General features: G+C 40.2%; 1 protein-coding gene across 5 annotated transcripts in view; it reads left to right on the forward strand.

The window, feature by feature from the left end:
• CREB5 (cAMP responsive element binding protein 5) overlaps window positions 1-19,962 on the forward strand; it is a 425,217-nt gene that overhangs the window by 199,698 nt on the left and 205,557 nt on the right. The gene's annotated exons all lie outside the window — the stretch shown is intronic.

Here is a 19,962-nt window from a genome sequence, read left to right on the forward strand (position 1 = left end):
TGATGAATATGATGTCTGTTTGACTTGAAGGTAAAGGAAATCTAGTTTACCTCCTTCTACAACTCTGGTTTCAAGGATTACAGCCCACTTAACTCTCATTAAGGCCTGGATAAACATAGGCTGCCTATCTCCTAAACATTCCTCAGGTTATTGGTCTAGTTACAATTAGCTTTCTGGAGAAGTTTTCAAGTCCTCCCGATTCCCCCAGGCCGACCCTGCCATCTTCCTGTGGCTCACCTGTGTGACTTTTAGCATGTCACTTACCCAGCTGGACTGGGCATGTCATGTGCCTGGAGCTCTGTAGATGATGATTAAATAATCAGTGGAGAGTACATCGTGATTGGAGTAGGCAGAATAGGACCTTGATTAACATTAGGGATAAAAATCTGTTTTCTCTCTAAGGAAGATTTTTCATATCAAACTTTATCTCAGCATCTGCTTCCAGAGAACCCAACCTGTGACAGGCTCCTTCATACCTTTGTGGCCCAGATAACCAAATCCCTTGACTTCCAAACAGTTTTAAATTAATTCTTCCTCCTCATTCAGTCTTCTCTGCTAGAATTTAAATTTTCTGTTCAGCAGCCCCTGCAAGCCACTCTAGCTATACGAGGACACAACATTCTCTGAAACTTCATATGGTTCAGGAACACGAGTTGTCAGAAGATCTTCTTACATCCCACTTGGGTCCTTGAACATCCTTAAGTTATTCTAACTCTAGTCTTTCAGTAAATACTTCTTGAGCATCCCCACCTTCCAACCCCCACTATCCAATGTCTGTGTTCTCCTCTATGAAAAAATATAGTTTACATATTATGCATATATATTTTTCATATATATTTTATATATACAGATGACCCTTGAACAGTGCAGGGGGTAGGGATGCCAACCCCCCTTCCCCCCGCACAGTCAAAAATCTGTGTATAACTTTTGACATGACAAAAGCCTAACTACTAATAGCCTACTGTTGACCAGAAGCCTTGTTGATAATATAAAAGTCAATTGACACGTATTTTGTATGCTCTGTGTCTCTCTACCTATATTTTATCCATTCATGACATACCTAACTTTTTATTGATTTTTTTCCATATTTCTAGGCTAGGTGGTTTGTCTGCAGGTTTTTTTGAATGGTGGCAAATCTCAAGAAAATTTTCCAGTATACTTATTGAAAAATATCTGCATATAAGTGGACCTGTGCAGTTCAAACCTGTGTTGTCCAAGGGTCAATTGTATAAATAAATAATAAAATAAATAATATGTACTTTATATATTTTAACATATATTTTTATATTTGTATCATATTATGTGCCAGGTACTGTGCTGGGCTCTGTGAAAATAATGGAGAGAAAAATAAACAGACATGATCATGGAACACATGGTCTATTGAGGGTGATGGACATTAATTAAAGCTTTATACAAATACCTATAAATTGTAACCCTTAAAGTACAAATGCACGTTGCTATGAAAACATCTAGTAGAAGAGCTTGACTTTGTTAGGAAGGTCAGGGAAGATTTTTCTGAGAAATTTCGAAAGTTGAAAGACTTTCAATTCTTAAAGCTTCAAACTTTAAGAATAGTGATGGAGATATATATATATATATGATATATATATATATATAACATATATATATATGTTGTATATATACACACATATATACGTGTGTGTATATATATATGTGTGTGTGTGTGTGTGTGTGTGTGTATATATATATATATATGGCCAATCAATTATCTAATTTGAAATAGTTTTAATAGTTCAGCATTTCTTTCTGCTTCTACCTCAAGTCCCACTTTCTTTGGTGGGTTCTATGTATGTCTTCCATTTTATACAGCAAGCACCCAGCTGTGCAGAAAAGGATAAATCACTTTTAACTTTAGCCAAAGGTTGGACAAAAAGAGGCCTCCTCTTTCTACTTCTCAACCCTTCCCACCAACATGGTCTTAATTTCAAAGCTGGTGATGAAGATTGAACGTGCAAAAGGGTCTGGCTTATGGCTCTTTCTTTTGGCAGCAGCAACCTTGGGAATAATTGAGAGATCACATTTCAGACCCATTTTGCACACCATCAAAGCAAAGGGGATAGGACTGATGCTTTTGAAATTGGAGGGGCCAGGCCAGTTTTCATGTTACTCCAGTTGAAGTTCTCTGGCGTCACAAGTTCAGCAGATGGATATCATACACCTACCTCTGGTATGGTGTTCTGGGTTCCTTGGGAAATCTGATCCTTGGCCTCACTTTCATCATGCCTACCACAGCGCTTTAGGCCAAGACCTCCTAAATCACGTCATTCAACCCCCCTCCACCCAGTGGACCTAAATGTCAGGGGATTTCCCTGACCTCTCCCAAAGGGACCACCTTTCTGACTGGAAGATTCTTCTCAGAGACGATATGGTGCAATTTTTATGAGACTTTGGGGTATGTGGCAGCTACATAGCTATGATGAGTGAATATTCCCCCAAATCAAACATGATGAGTGAGAACTCCCCAGAATTGCTTTTACTAAATATCTGGGCAGCCAGGCCAGTGGGGGACCAAGATAAAGGTGGTCACTTCAAGGTTAGAGATGCTTTAAATAAAACAAACTGAAATTTTACTCTTCCCAAGGGGCAAAAAGGAGCCAACTATGCTGAATATCTCAGAACTGAATTTCTTGCATTGCATATATTAGAAGAAAAGTATGATCTACACTGCAACTTATTTCCATAGCAGCACTCTGGTATCCAAAAGAAGTGAGCCACAGATGCTTAGAAGCATCTCAGTTGCCCACTTTGAACAGTTCATATTAAACTGTGGAAAGGAGGATGCACTAGAATTTTCTTTTCCTATTTTTCTATCCAAATAAAACACGTTGGTTTTTTTGGTTTTTTTTTTTTTTTTTGCCAGATGTGAAGCCTTTTGAATGGGTTAAGAACATAAACTCGTAGCTAGATAGACCTGGGTCCATGTCCTGGTCCGGCCAGTTAACAGCTCTGTGACCTTGGACATGCTTATCTTCTCCCCGCCTTGGTTACGTCATCCCTAAAGTGTGTATATTAGCAATCAACTCACATAGCTGTCATCAGAAATAAATGTATGCATCAGATAATGCATACATAGAGTATTTAGCATTGTGTTCATTTTAAGGACACAAAAGTATTCGCTATTATTATTGTTGCTGTTGTTATTAGCATGTGATAGTGATTTTCAATAGTCAAAAGGATCCCAGTTTGCTTAATGACTTGTGAGCCTTGGAGCTAGGATAGTGCCATATGATGCTGTTCCCAGCACACCCGGTGCTTAAATTTGCACTGGGACCAAGCCCATAATTTAGTATGAAACATAAAATGTGTGATGTTCCAGCCTGAACTCAAGAATGTGGTTAATGGATAGTTAAACTTTCCTGAGGCAAACTCAGAAATTACTGGATCCATTATCTCCTTGGCAGGATAAGCAGTACAGCTCTTTTCCTTTCCCAGCTACAAAATGCCTGTTGACAGGACAATCTGGAACCCAAGGGTTGGATAAGTATGGGTTGCATGAGGCCTTGCATTTTGATTCTGTGTTATTGCTTTCTGATGAAGTGTAGACATTTGGCCACCAGGAGCAGATGTTCTTTCATGAGCAATACAGAAGAGCATACCTCTTTGTAAGTGGAAAGCTCATCTCTTGGTCCTGCTTACTGTACCACAAGGGTTTTCAGATGTCCACTGGGGATGCTGAATGATACGTCCTTTCCAGTGTACTCTCCACCAATAAAGTGTGATAACAGTACCCTTGGGAATGTTTAGAGAGAGGTGATTCCAGATCAGGAAAGTTAAACAGTGGACCTGGAGAGTCTGGCCTAGATGCAAGTCATACTTCATGCAAATAATTCTTGGCTGGATCCAACTTAGGTTTGGATGTTTCTTTTAATTTGCTGTTGGACCAGATTAAAGGGAGTAAATAACCTGTCCTCATTCCCATCCTAGGACCACATCAACCCCTACCTCAACTCTAGACCCTCCTCGTTCTCCTGACTTTGGGACCCTCATGAGCCACAGCTTAGCTGAGTCTTGCTGGTTCTACTTGGCAAGGCATGGGAGAGCAAAACAGGCAGTAAAGGACAGGTTACCTCATTGGACTGCCTTCCATCAGAGGGAAAAGAGATAATACTTGTTCACTACATTTGAGTTCTAAGAAGGTGGGAAAATGGACCTAGAATTATGCTTCTTTGGCAAACTGATGTTGATTTCCCTCTGAAGGAAAAGGCAGGAAAGGGAGCTAAAACTAAGATTTATTTATTTATGAACTTGGCATTTCAGTGAGTTATCTCATGTAAGAGAAGGTGTGTGAAAATGGTGGGTAACCATTCGGAGGGCTGGAAGGGTCTTTTGTGTGTGGTGGAATGTTTTAAAGCTACCCTTGAGCATCATCAGACACTTGGTCTGTGAATTATTTCTCTGATCATTAGACTTAAGAATTGTAACAACTTCTCGTGATGCATTCGGCCATTCCTTGTGTCCCAGGTTAATTAGCACTGTCAAGTCCATTAAGCCAGTGTAATATCACTCACCCCTCACCCAGAACTAGTGATTGAGCATCTCGAGGGCCACACGCCTTCTTTACCTCACTCTATCCATCATTACTTTATCTGAATCCTGCTCCCTCTGTTAAATTGGCCTTTGCTCAATTTACATTCCGTGCAGTGACCTGATAGTGTGAAAAAGCTCAACGTAGGCACAACCGGGGAGTTTTCCCTACAGAGTTTAAAGGGGCTCTTGATTTAAAGTAGGGTGGAATTATTTTTATGCTCTGTAGTATATTTTAGTGGAAAGAAGTTTCATTTGTTTTTGATAAGTGAGGGGAAACTCACTTTTTTTGAGTATCTGAAGTGACTTAGAAAAGGCAGAATAAGACTCATAGCTTTTGACAGTGTGTTCTCATACACAGCCCCACCCTTTCTCCTGTTTTGTTGACAGATTTCAAAGAGAATTTTCTGTAAGGTAAAGATGGTTGTTTTTTGTACATTAAATTACAAGAGATTAGAAACATTCCCTTTTCTTCAAATTGTGTTGGCAATTTGATCTGTAGGAGGTGATTGAAGCTTCAGCTTTGAACTAATTACTATAGCTTAAGTTTCTGTCTGAAAGTTTCATTTTAAGTTCATTTGAAGTATATACAGGAAAGATGAGAGAGAGAGGGAAGGATTGTAATAAACATGGTGTATTAGCTCAGATTGTATTTGGAATTTTCTTCCTCAAATAATACTAATTATAAAAGATGTGAAAATAAGTCCATAACTATGTTTTCTTGGGTTTTTTTTCTTTCCTACTAATTAAAACTGAATCCTTGAGAATGTCTGGAAATATAAAAATAATTTTAGAAGATGATATTTGCAAGCATTTTGGTCTGTTATTAACATGAGACTGTACTTGTGGGGGGATGTGTGAGAAGGTCTTTCACAGATACTTCATCCAGCCAAAGTTGATACCCCATTTCACAGCACAGCCTCTGTCAATGATGAGTCCCTACGTGTATAATGACAAATGTCCCCAGCTCCGTACTATTGCCAATTAGTAAAATTCTAAAATCGATTTCTATCTTACAAATCAGGAACTTTGGTTCTTAAAGTGCCAGGGCAAGCCCAGTTTTTGTTGATTGTTTTAGCTAAGACTTCATTCTTTGATCATCATGTTGTCCTTGTAAGCCGTCTAACAGGTCAGGAATATTTAGTCAATGCCTGGTTGTGAGAATTGTTCCGTGATGATCTTTAAGATACCTATTGTCCATCCTTTTGTGATGTGCCTGTGTCGATAGAAATGCCGTCTGTGATTTGATTTCTGCTTCTCGTGAAGTTCAAGGGGGATGAATGGAGTTATTAAAAGGAGCCATGCCACGTTGAGAGGGTGGGGAGCGAGATGTGTCTGGTAGGAGTTGGTGTGTGGGGGTGGAGGCTTAGGGAGGGCTCTAGGCCCGTCGTAGCACATTGTAATGACTCCTGCCTCTTCCCAATCCTCTCTCCCCACCTCCAGTTCCATACCCCGGCCTTTATATCCCTGGCTCCCTAGACCTGCCTTGTATCCTCCCTTCCTTAACACCCACCTCTCCCTGAGTTCCCTAATGTGCCTTGGTGTTTTGGAAAGAAAATGCTATTTGAATCCAGGAGTTGCTGAACGGGGGATAGAGGAGCAGGGCAGACGCTCTCTGTCCATTTCCTCGGCGTGGCCCAGCCAAGCACCAGTCACAAGGCTTAACATTAATCAGAGCAGCTGCATGAAGATCAGACAGCGGGCCTCATGAGTAATTTCATACACGCGAAGTTTTTTAGCATGGTTTTCCCGAGAATCCCTTTTGTGATAAAACTCACTGTAGCAGGCAAATGCCTGTGGTGGTTTAATTTAGTGACATGAGAAGCAAGGATGGTAGGAAGGAGATGGAGAAGAGAAGGAGTTAGCTAGTACACAATTTATGTGAGAGAAACATTTTGCAGGCTAGACAGTCCTCCGAAGATCTTGTTTGCTTTAAGATTTGGTGTGAGGCAAAGGCAAATTTTTCAGATTATTCCTATTCTACTACAAATAACGGGTAAAATGTGAAAGAATTGTACCACTGGCACTGTCCCTGTTGTATAAAAGCCAAAGGTGTGAGGGACAGGAATGGGAGTTATCCAAAAAATACTTTCAATACATATTCTAGGGTTTTTAAGTATGTGTTCTCCTCTAGAGGAGTTGTGGGACTCAGAAACCACACAGGTAAATAAACAGCTCAACCCAAGTTAACACATTTCAGCTAAGAGTTATAACAGCCTCTTTGCCTCCCCTATCCCACCCCACCCTCCTAGAGCTTCCGTAAAGGGTCATTTCAACCAACATGAGTTTCATGTTCTTTCCTTTTTCTGCGTCTACCTTCTGGTTGGGTATATACAACCAAAATGAGAGAATCAAACGAGCAAAGGAAAGGAACATGTAACATTCCCAAGAATGGGTTATCTCCCTTCAAATAATCGCCATGTTGGTCTTCATCTTGGGGGATCCTTAGACCTTCTTTTATCCCTATTGTTGGGAGGGAGGGGAGGTGATGCCTGGTTCTACGTAATAAACTTTAGTAGACACTGTCTATTTTAGTGTATGGAGGGTGGGGTAAAATAGGAATTGTTCTAGAGACATAGAAGATAACAATAAAAAAACACAAAAGTAGGAACTATGTGAAACAAATATAGGAGGAGTGGGGAAATGAAAAGGGTATTAGGCAAACTGGACAAGCAGGGATGCAGTCTTTGAAGGTGGGAAAGTAGTGGGGGGCATTAAAGACACAGGTGCTAGAACTAGACCCCTGGGTTTGAAACCTGAGAACTCCATTTGCTAAATGTGTGACTGGGAGAAATGTACCTCAATCCCTCTGAGCCTCAGTTTTCTCATCTGTGAAATGGAAATAATAATAGAGACCATTTGAAAGGGTATTTGTAATGTATAGAGGAGCCAGCCCACGAGCACTGGGCCCATGGAAAGTGCTCATCATGTGTTTGCTTAAATTATGGATGGGGTCTTAATAGCTTTAAGTGACAGAATAGGAAAGAGAGCTCTACACTTGGAACTTCTAGTTGCATTGGGAATATTTCAGTACATGAAATGGCTGAAAAGTTAAGCAAGACAGATCAAAGCCACTCAGAAATCTTGGAGATTGTTAATTCAATTCTTCGGTCTGGAAAAAATAGATATCTCTTAAAATTGTTTTCTGTAGAGGCCATTGAAGCATTACTGTAAAGATCTAGGACAAAAAAGGTATGTTTTGGGCAGAAAGTTTTTGCTAGAGGCTTTTTTAAGCACCATAAAATTGGGACACATTATTGAGAACTTCTTATGGTCACCAAAAGGTAAAAGCCATAAAGTGAATGTATAATATTCATGTGTAATCAATTTGTGAATAGATTATTCCATAGCATATTTTCATCCAGTCAGGACAGATCTTTTCTCTTTATACAACTAATCTGATCTGTGTCAGAATTCACAAATTTGGACTATTTTAAAATAAGAACCTGTTTCCAAGTGTCCTTCAATGGGGGAACAGTTAAGCAAACACTGGTACATCCATACCATGGAATATTACTCAGCAATAAAAAGTAACAAACTATTGACACATGCAATAACTTGGGTGGATCTCAGGGGAATTACAGTTAATGGAAAAGCTAACCTCAAAAAATTACATACTGTATGTTTCCATTAATGTAACATTCTTGATATGACAAAATTATAGAGATGGAGAGCCCATTAGTGGTTGCCAAGAGTTAGGGTTGGTGGAGGGGCTGGAAGTGGCTATAAAGAGGTATTGTGAGTAATCCTTCTGGTGATGGAATAGTCTGTATCTTGATTGTGGTGGTGACCACACAAATGTACATATATGTTAAACTTTAGAGAACTAAACACATACACACAATGAGTGCCTATAAAACTGGTGAAATAAACTCTGTGGATTGTACCAGTGTCAGTTTCTTGATTTGATGTTGCATTATAACTATGAAAGATGTTACCTTTGGAGGAAACTGAGTGAAGAGTATGAAGGACCTCCTTGTGCAACTTTATGCAAACTTTTGTGAATCTATAATTATTCCTCCCCCCCCAGATTGAAAAATCAAAGATATGTTTAATTTCTAATTTGATTTTAAGTTAGTCAATTTCCACAATCCTACCCTGACAAGATAAGGTTCTCCCCTTTCAGGCACCCATGATAATCACTGCAAAGATCGACTGACTGACTGCTTTTTGAATGTGAGCATCTTAGGGTCAACAACTGCATACTACCCCGAAATTCATAAATTCACTGGATTCCATGGCTACCAGATGAAGATTCAATGACAGAAACCTTTATGTGCAATTAGGTGAACTCTAAAAAGCATGAAGAATGACTTGTCCACAGCCTTTAAGAACTTAGCCAGTACGACCCCAGATGTTTTGTTTTGATCACAGCTTATCTGTTGAGGTCTTCTGATCACATTGAAAGAGGAATTGGGCAGTCACTGATCTGAATCCTTGTTCCATGTAGTACCAGCTCCCTTATCACTATCCCTGTAACCTTTCTATCTCAACCAGATGGCAAAACAGGGAGGAGAGGCATTTGGCTGCAGTAGACTGTTCAGAACTGGGGCGCCCCAACCAGGTGGAAGTTGTCTCAAAGAAGGTCTTTGTTGCCTATGGCCACCACTGAACAGTGACTACAGTCTGAATGTGTGTGACATCCTGCTGTGGGAGTTTGTATTTAGCTTGTAGATCTTCCAAGGAGTGTGATGTTTTTGAGGAATAATAACTGATTTGTCTGGGCCCTTTTCTGCCCATATTTTGAATTTAGATTTTTTTTTTTTCCATTCCAGTTTAAACCTGGTAAGCTTACTGAACATGCTGCTTTCTGCCCCTATGTTTTAGTTAGTTGGTTAGTCAGTGAGTTAGCTGGTAAGTTACAGCCAGTTGTGCTTTTAGTTTAGAAAACAGAGTGTGGAAGCTTTTGCTGTAGATTTAGGGGGTCTTAAGGTAATTTGTAAATGTGCATTGCTGATGTAAGAAGGAATGTGTCCTCAGGAGATCTGTGGCCAGAGCTGGATTGTTTCACAAATTTAGAGGTAGTGCTTACATAGGAATATGTGTAGCATACAGTATTTAGAGAGATGGTATGCATAAAAGAGTGGTAATCCTCTGCATTTGTGTGACGCTTAAAAAGTTTTCAAACCAGATCACATGCATCTTTTTGTTATCTCACTCCAGGTAGAGCAGGAATGTAAGACAATTTCCAACTACATTTTTTTTAAAACAAATAAAGAACCAAAGGAGACTAGAAGGGCCATGACTTATTCAAGGTCCCTACTACAGGAAGCGGGGAATCAAAGACGAATTATAAAATTTTTATTTTGGTGCTCTTTTCCCTGGAACCCACTGCCTCTACACACACCCTTGATACCAAAGAAATATGACAAATTCTATTTCTCCTTTACACTGGCTTTAGATATTGGAAAGAATCTATGTTTATGGTGAGATCTGGGTTTATTTTCTGCCATCAGAGGCTCACATGGGTGAGAGATTGACCTTGAGAAGTGTCAGTGAAAGGATCATTTTAATGGCTATTGATCTTTTGAATATATGGTTAACAGAGTTTATAAACCCTTTTTTCCCCTATAGAACTAGATAACGTAAGACAAGACTGCCTACTAAGTAGTGCCTGATGTTGACTTACTATTCAGAAGAATTAAAACTTTTTTCATTTGAATATTCATTCTATTTTAGTGGTTTGATTAACCTTCTCTTTAGTGGTTTGATTAACCTTCTTATTGGTCAGATAATCTGTCTGATGAAGGAAGTATTGCTCTGTCTAGGGCAAGAATCCAACATAATTTCTCACTAAATGATAAAATAATAAATATTAAATAAGTAATAAAATAATAAAACAGTCATGAGCACAGCCCTCTCTGTAATTCTTCTCAGTATACATCATCTTAGTTGTCTCCTGTTTTTACCTTAGTTTTTTTCATCTATTACAATACCATAGATTAAAATAATCTTATCATTGGAATCAAAATTGTTTCAGTTGAAGTAGAAAGGTTCTTAATGACAAACACTTCTCTTAAATAAATCATTTTAACTAATTTATCCCTTTGCTTTATTTCAAAAAAAATTATGTAAGTTGATTTACTGCTTGCATTATACCCCAGAGCCCAGGAAGAATTAATATTTTCTCTTCCAATCATTATGTGACAGCAGCTTGAGGACAAATAGAACCCAGGAGCCGATGTTTACGTAAAGACTTAGGACACAGAACAACTTATGCCTTTTCTTATTTGAAAAAAAAGTTGAGTCACACAGGAAGGTTGTAGAGGACATCAGGAAACAGAATAGCCTAATAATTTGATAATTAGGATTCTTCTGACACTGGGATGGCTTATATAGAGCGTATCAGGTCCATAGACAACTGTATGTCTCACACAACCAAAAATATCCTTGCTTGGTCCTAACAAGAAGAAAGTATTGGTGTTTGGTGTTAAGTGGTGGTAAGTGAAAACTTCTAATTTATAAACCCAGGAAAATTCTACTTTAGGTGAGAAGAATATCAGTAGGTTCAGAAATAAGTAATCCATAATTGCTTTGTACTTTAGTATTTTCCCAAATTCTTCTAGATATTGTGAGAAAACCCATCTCTTTCTTCTCTCTCTGATGTCATCATCAAGCATTTATCTTGCATCTGTTTGGTGAAAGACCTAACCTTTAAGGCGTGTGTGGGAAAGAGTATGGAAAGGGTCTTCTTCTTTTCTACTTTTAGCCTTCAGGCTTGGAATCCCCTTGTTCCAAAAATATCTTCTTGGGGAAACCCAAACAATGTGCTAAAATTAATACCCCCAAAGGAAATGAACTGGAGTTGACCTTTGCAACTTCCCACTCCTTGTTTCCTGCTATTCTAGTGACTTTCTCAAAAATGGCACTTGTCCATCCCTGGTCTGGTTATCAGAGTTAAAGCTGATTTCCTGACCATGAGATGCAGGAGTGAGGGGCACAGGACTTTGAGCAAAATGGTAGGTTTGGCAAATCAAGATTAGAGATGACAGACACAAAAGAATGCATTCGTTATGATTCTGTTTCCACGAAATGCTAGAATAGGCAAAATGCCCTGTAGGAACAGAGAGCACGTCAGTGGTGGCCCAGGAGGGGACCGGCAGCAAAAGGACATGAGATAAATTTTTGGGTGACAAAACTGTCATATTTCTTGATTATGTTGGTGGTGGCACAGGTATAGGCACTTGCCAATACTCAATGACTTTCCACATGAAATGGACAAATTTTATCATATGTAATTTATATCTCAATAAAGTTGATTTTAAAAAATTGTGATTAGAATACAATTTGAAAGTCATTACTGCCTTCTCCTTGCTTGTTCTTTAATCTTGTGTTCAGGACAGAGGAAATGACAATATTTGGGGACAATATTTTGATAGCAAGCACCACTGTTTATGTTTTATAAGATTAAAATGTCCATGTAATTACCACTGAAAGATAATTTATCTCATGAAGCAGGATTGTTCTGCTTAATTTGAGACATTGACATTCTGTTCTTCAAATTATCCTATGCCTGCAGGTAGAAATATTCGTTTGACTTTAAAATATTTACATATTAATTTCATTGTTGCCCTGCTAAGAGTGTGAATAATCACCCAACGAGTTACTCTCATGTCTTCTTGATTCAAATCACACAACTTTTATTTATTTATTTATTTATTTTTGGCTGTGTTGGGTCTTCGTTTCTATGTGAGGGCTTTCTCTAGTTGTGGCGAGCGGGGGCCACTCTTCATCGCGGTGCGCAGGCCTCTCACTATCGCGGCCTCTCTTGTTGCGGAGCACAGGCTCCAGATGTACAGGCTCAGTAGTTGTGGCTCATGGGCCTAGTTGCTCCGTGGCATGTGGGACCTTCCCGGACCAGGGATCGAACCCGTGTCCCCTGCATTGGCAGGCAGATTCTCAACTACTGCGCCACCAGGGAAGCCCTCAAATCACACACCTTTGTATGGCTTTCCTGGCAGATACCTTTGGTGTCCCTGCCCAGCTTTGGTATGAGAACAGCCACTCACCCTGGAAAAGAATCCTCAGCAAGCAGAAATGACTCATATTCATTTGCCCTCTGCTTCTTGATTACAAAATGTTCCTAATCAGAACTGGCTCCTGTTAAGCCTTTGCAAACTTTGTTAGATGCAGCATGGCGTTTCCTTGTCTGTACATGCTTTTTTCTTTTTTCTTTTTAATTGTCTCGGGAATACTGTCTTACATTACACATATAAGGTCATCAGAAATAAATAAGAGATTTATCTGCTGACAAATATAACAATCCCTTTGAAAAACTAGATTTTGGTTGCTATAGTTAGGCTTTAGAGGCAAATATAAAAGTTGTGATTTTCCAGTTATTTTGCAGGACTCATTTCAAAGAGATTCTAGGTGAATGGCAGTCCTTTAACTAGTATTTAAAATGTGAACTTTGAAAAGATATACGTACCCCCATATTCATTGCAACACTATTTACAATAGCCAAGACATGGAAACAACCTAATTGTCCATCAACAGATGAATGGGTAAAGAAGATGTGGCATGTGTGTGTGTGTGTATGTGTATATATATATATATACACAGTTGAGTTCTGAACAACATGGGTTTGAACTGCATGGGTCCACTCATACACAGATTTTTTTTTGATAGTAAATACTACTGTACTACATGAGCCACAGTTGGTTGAATCCACGGATGCAGAACCTTGGGTATGAAGGAACCATGGATACGGAGGGCCAACTAAAAGTTGTAGCAGATTTCCGACTGCATAGAGGGTCAATGCCCCCAACTCCCACGTTGTTTCAGAGTCGACTGTACCATGGAGTATTATTCAGCCATAACAAAGAAGGAGATCCTGCCTTTTGTAACAACATGGATAGACTTAAAACACTAACCCATAGATACAGAGAACGGACTGGTGGTGGCCAGAGGTGAGGGTAGGGGTTGGGGAGGGGAGGGGAGCACATGAGTGAAGGTGGTCAAAAAATACCCAAAATGTATATGTATTGGAGCTGGAGGATAAAACTACTCCAGAAATGTGTAAAAAGTGGGACCACAAGACTGAATGTAAGGGGAAATAGGGAGAAGAAAGAGAAGAAAAGAGAAGAAAGAGAAGAGAAGAAAAGAAAGAAAGACGTACATAGTATGTCCTCTGAGTGGGAGCGAAACAGTGTATACATACATGTGCTGGGGGCATGTGAGGCCTTCCAGGGGCTGGAAGGTGCAAATTCGTCTAGCACATTCGTTGCCAGGAGGACCCAATCCATAATAACAGACTGCCTGCCATATGAGAAAATTGTACCATATTTCAGCTGCTGCCTAATGGATCTGTAAAACCTTAAACCAGGTGGATCTCTGAGTTTTAATGAAGTACACAACTCTGTGTTAGTTATGGGACCAAACTCTGGAAGTATGATACATTGGAAGGGAAGTGGTTTTATGGCTTTCTTCTTTGTTAAAACGAAATGATAAAGACCACTGACTTACCCAAAGGAAGACCAGTGCCCATAGATTTTTTTTTTCATCATGTGCATACTTGAAAAGATTTTCTCCTAACAAAATAAAAGAGGCAGACTTGGGATTTGGCTTGCTTTTAGAGCTCACAGCAGTACAGTTAAACTGAATTTCTCTTCCTCCCTCTGGCTTCCTTTGTTTTCTCCAGACTTAGCGCTTTGAAACAAACACTGAACAGTACGGGACGTGGTATTTCCTGGGTAATGTCATTGACTGTGAGCTTTGTTTATTAAGCATGACATTAGGGCACTGAGAGATCTTATATGGCTTCCTCTTGTACCATACAGATCACACACACACACACACATACACACACACACACAGGCTCCTTCTGCCCTTCATTTTGGTTGTCTTTCCTCACTCTTTAGGAGAAAGCAGGGCAAGGAGTGTTTTCCCCCTTATGTGTGTTCACAAATTTCATACTTTTCCATTTTCTTTTCTCTTTTCTTTCAGTTGTGATTTTTTTAGTAGCGGAGGGGTGGGGGAGGTCGAGGAGTGTAGGTGGAAGGATAGGACTTTAGCAGTAAAATGCCAGAAAGACCCTTTTGGCAGTAACATAAGAAATTATGTTTTATTATGTTTTAAAACATGAATGGGGGGAGGGAAATGTTAAAGGGGAAATACTATGTAATTGAAGCTGCTAACTAGTCTATGGTCAGAGCCAGGCAGAATTTGGTTGGCAAGGGCGCTGCTCTAAGATGTCATTTGATATCAATCCCAGTCTCCCTGCCTCCCTGGCCCCTGTCTTTCCTCCTTCCCCACAGTACATGAGCAGGTTAAAATCCAGGATGTAAGGACTTGTATCATTGACCCTAAAACTGTTTTAGAAAATCAGATTCTATTGTTCACTCCTTCAGAAGTCATTACTGCTTTTCTTAAAACAGGTCTCTGAAATTCCTGAGGGCATGGGGCAACTTGATGGTTGACATGTGTTGATACATGAGTAATCTTTAGGTCAATAAAAGTTAATGATAGGGACTGGTTGGTTATATGTAAGTTTAAGTATTGCCTGGCTCAAATATGAGAAGAATAAGGTCTCTACATTTCTTCTTAAATTACCTTAATTTAAAAGAGAAGATTTTTAAATTATTGGCATAAAAATTGATCAGTTGTAATTATTCATCTGTGTTCACTCATAATCTATGACCTACTTGTATATCATGCTATCTCTGTGGTTATAATAGGAAAGTCAAATAACTCCTCCTGGAGCTTACCATTTAAAGCAAGATGTCAGAGGCATAACCTTATTTTTAGTTATTTATTTTGTTAACGTCTTTATTGGAGTATAATTGCTTTACAATGGTATGTTAGTTTCTGCTGTATAACAAAGTGAATCAGCTATACATATACATATATCCCCATATCTCCTCCCTCTTGCGTCTCCCTCCCACAGAGGTGTAACTTTAAATAGCCGTGCAGATACATCCTTCTACAAAGTTAGACCTGAGGTAGTTACGTAACCACGGTCAGCAGGAAGCAGTGATAATTTGAATTAGTACGGTAGTTCTTGAGTAGTGGGTTGTGTGTTTACCTTTTGAGAAATGTGTGCTTTTCTGACTCGTGCATTTTAGACATAGCTTTCTTTTAGGTCCTAGGTCTATGGGACAGTTTGTCCTTTGCTTTGAAGCCATTCGTGCTGGACTGCCTATAGTTTCCATCTTGATGAATTTCTAGGCCCTGAGCTCACCTGCTCCTAGGCTCCTTAGCTCTGGGAGCACATTTTTTGCAGAATTTGCTCTAGGACGGTGGTTGAGTCCAAAGTGCTTTTTCTATCCTTTACGTGGCATATGGGATGGGCTTATGCACCCAAAGAGCCTGGGTACTATTGTTACATTTGAGTGCCCATTTAGAATATTTGTTGAGTGAGCGCAGTGTCTGGGAAGGATAGGAAATATTGAGCTATCCCTTAGCCTAATGAAAAAGGTAGTTTTTATTTTTATTTATTTGTTTTAAAAGGTAGTTTTTAAGTAGAATAATCCTCTTATGTGTATTTTGATTTTGATTTGATTTTGTCTTTAGGCTAGAGAGAGTTGTATGGCAGGATTTTTTCTTTCCTCCTGCCATGACTCTGTGCAATGAGCTGGTTTTCTCCTTTTGTTTCAGATCTGTCAGGGACCAAGGCCACCTGGTTGAGTTGGAAACACTAGGGTATGTGGTCTTCACTGGGTCTCCTGCAGTCGGCAGTAGCGGTGGCTGAGTGGGAAGGCTTCATGCTCGTTGTGGTCAGAGCCCACAGCTTTTGAACCCAGCCTGGTGACTGGGCTCTGCCACCAGTGCCGGGGAGGGAGGTGGCAGAGAGATGAGCTTGTGGGGTCAGAGGGGGCAGGAGGAAAAATCGGCTAATGGACCATCGATCACCCAAGGTTACCGTTGTGAGGGGGACCTTGGGGGGCCCGGAATCTGTGCCCTAGTGTCAGATAATGTTGATTCAAGGGGCCAAAGCTTAGTGTTGTTCTCAACCAAGAGTTGGAAGCTCTCCAAGGGCGTCTTTGAGGGCCTTTGTCGTTTTCCTTTTCTTGAGCAGCTTCTCCCTCACCGGCCTCCCAAGCATTGCAACTCACGCCGTCAGGTCTTCAGTTCTGTCCTTTCAGGCGCTGGAGTCCATCTTTTCTGGTACATGTTTAAAGGCTGTAGCCGTGTCTACTGTTTATTCATCTTGGGCTTCTTTCTGTGTCCCACTCTGCCAGCTGGGTGAACAGGGGGAGCTGGCAGCAAGGGAAGGGGCCAGAGGGAAGGTGGTGAAAGGCGTGCTCAGAGGTATCTGGCTTTGGTTTTTCCAGAGTTTGATAGCATTCGGCTTAGTGACCACAATTCAATTATAAGCACCACACAGCCATCCTGAGTGACTATATTCTTGCCAAAAACTGCTGTGTAAAGGCGGCTGCATTTTTGTTATCCTTGCCTGATGGATTTTTAAGTATATTAACCACATACATTCACACAAAGGGGAAAATTTACTACCTAAACAGGGGGACCTAAATCCCCCAGGCTAAATAAACCCAAATGAAAACACAAGAACTGCATTTACAGGCCTCCCAAAGATAAGAATTCAACCTTTAAAAAGGTTCCTTCAAATGAAAAATGGATGGTAGAGCTGCTAATGGCCCAGTAACCTAGGAATGTAACTCTTCCCTAATGTGCAAGGCCCTCGGATCTGTTCCAGCTTCTTGGGATAGAGGATTTTCACCCCAGGCTTCTGCACAGGTCTGGGCTTAGAAGGCCCCATTGTGGCCTTCAAGATTTTACAACCACCTTGGAGGACAGACCATCTTGGCAGTTTTTGTGTTGCCTCTATTTCGTGTGCGTGTGCGTGTGTGTGTATGTGTAAAAGAGAGAGAGAGCTTCCTGTGTGTGTCAGTCTATGGGGAGAGAGGCAAGGCCCAAGGTAGGGGAGAGTGTGTATATCTCCAGCTTTTTCCAGTTAGGATTTGGTTGAGGTGGGAGACTGAAGGGAACTTAGTCTTCTGAAACAGTGGGAGATGTAAGTCTTAAGCTTAGAGGAAGAGTTAGGAAGCTAAGAAGTTACCTAGTAGAATCACTCCTGCATGTGTTTCTCTGCAGAAATAGGTTATCCATTAGGGCAAATGCAAGGCAGTAGATCTCGCCCAGCACGTTCTCAGACTGCTGGTGGTATGGAGCGTCTCTGAATCTCGCTACCAGTAAATCCTGCCACTGTATTAAGGACAACTCACAACATGCAGGTGAATTCATGTCTCCGTTGTAAATCATTTGAATATTATTTTTAAATAAATATGGTGGGTGGGGAAAGGGGTTAATTACAAAGGGGGTGAGGGAATTTTTTGAGGCGATGGAACTCTTCTATATCTTGGTTGTGGTAGTAGTTGCGTGACTCTATGCATTTGTCAAATTTCATAGAACTGCAATATTAAAAATAGTGAATGTTACCATCTGTAAATTGTAATTCAGCAAACCTGACCTCCCTAAAATTACAAATGAATAAATAAATAATGAATGAATGAATATTTCTTTCACTTGTCTCCTTGCTGCTTTGCCAGCCAACCAGCCCTTTAGACGATGCCTCCTTTTCAAAGGAAGGACACCACGTGGTCAGCTCCAGCCTAAGAGCTCATGATGTCAGTAAAGCTGTTCCAGACAAACCAAAGATGGTGTGCATTTCCTTCTGGGGCAGATGACCTAATCCTCCAGGTAGCAATGCCCTTGTATGGTTAGCACAGGTAGGGAAATACTTAGCTTCATGCTGACTCACCAGGTAAAGAATCATCTCTCTGAATGAGTCAGAATCACAAATGTGTTCTGTACAGTCTCATGTGTCCTGCATTGTGAAAGACTCAAAGCACCAATGAGGGCAGACGCTTGTAGGTCTCACTGGCCCTGTATGGATAACAGCCGCAATCTGCAGCTCCCCCATTTCCTGGCATGGTCCTATTCAATTCAAGCCCTCTAGCTCAGTCAATCACATACCCAGTTAGGTACAGGAGAAACTTATTTAAATTTATGCTCTACTAACGTTGTTTAGTCAGTTCTAGGTAAGCCTAATAATTGTAGAATAAAATGTTTCAATGTTAAGTATATTTCTGGACGTATTTCTGGAAAGGAGGGGTGTGTGTGTGTGTGTGTGTGTGTGTGTGTGTGTGTGTGTAAGGATCCAGAGTTAAAATAGGTTCGGGTAATGTAAAATACCACAGAAAGTAGGGGTTTCCAAGGAAAACATGGGGAAACGCTGTAGGAGAATCTAATGTATGCTATAGCTTTTAAAAGGAAACATTAATAGTGAAACATGCCCTCAAAGGGCAAGTCAGTAATAAATGTCGTGTCAGAAATTACCTGTCAGTAGGATTATGTTAAATAATGTTGAATTGTTATTAGTTGGAAGGGAAAGAGGAGAGTAACCTTCTCAAAAGTGTTCAAAGAGTGTCATGTTTCACACAGAAATCCCATTATTGTTTAACAGGACTTTTGTGCTTAACCCCTCTCCAAGATGTATTGAAAATTTTGACCATTTTAGTTCATTCTCCAAATGCAGTCATTAAGGAAAAGAAGCCAAAGTTTCTATGCAGGAATTTGGAATTACCCAGAGGACTAGTGTATCTGATTAGACATCCATTGTAGAGTGTCCTGATTGATAAATGTATGCCTGCTTGCTGGAACCACAAAGAAAAATATCTTCACTTCTTTGCCTCAGCAAAGCAGTAATGAAATAGTGGGGGCCTCACCATTTCAACATTTTGAGCATTTTGCTTGTTTTGGCCAAATAACTAAAAATATATTTTCCACTTGAAGAAAGTCTCATTGCAAATGTGTGAATTTTTAAGGTTCACTGCAATATATTTGGTCTGAAACTGAGTCCGCTCATTGAGCCAGGGCCCAGAACCCCACCCTAGATTCAAAGAAGATGGGGACTACCGGGAACAGAGCGGGAAACACAGCTGAGGCTTACATGTGAGCTAACACATTGTCATGGGGCTTTTTACAAGGGCTGCTTATGACTCATAGGTGTCAAATCATCAAGCCATTACTCCTAGAATAAAAGATCACCTCAACTTTATGTGAACGGAATGAAGGGTAATTGCTCCATTGGATTTGGGTTTTTGAAGGACAAAGTTAGAGGTAAGCTTTGGGATCCCTCCAGGTACTTTGATTTGACCCCTTAATTACTGATCATTACCTACCTTGGGTCCCTTTTGGAAACTGTCATATTTGATGACATATTTGACTTCATGACATTCAGACAAGATCTTGCCAGTGAGTGACTGCCTGACTGCATTAGGCATTTGTGGAAATCTTTATTTCTTCAGGTCAGCAAATCTCAATATTTGTAAATTACCCCCAGCAGTAATTTACAAATGGTCTTGGAGTGGTTTAGAGTCATAGATAAACTTTCCAATGTGCAAGCCACTGCATCCTTTGGGGGCAACTTAGAATCCGGGGAGGCTTCTTGCCAGC

This window comes from Mesoplodon bidens (assembly GCF_964165515.1).
Source record: "Mesoplodon bidens genome assembly, chromosome: 9".
In the NCBI taxonomy this organism is placed as follows: Eukaryota; Metazoa; Chordata; class Mammalia; order Artiodactyla; family Ziphiidae; genus Mesoplodon; species Mesoplodon bidens.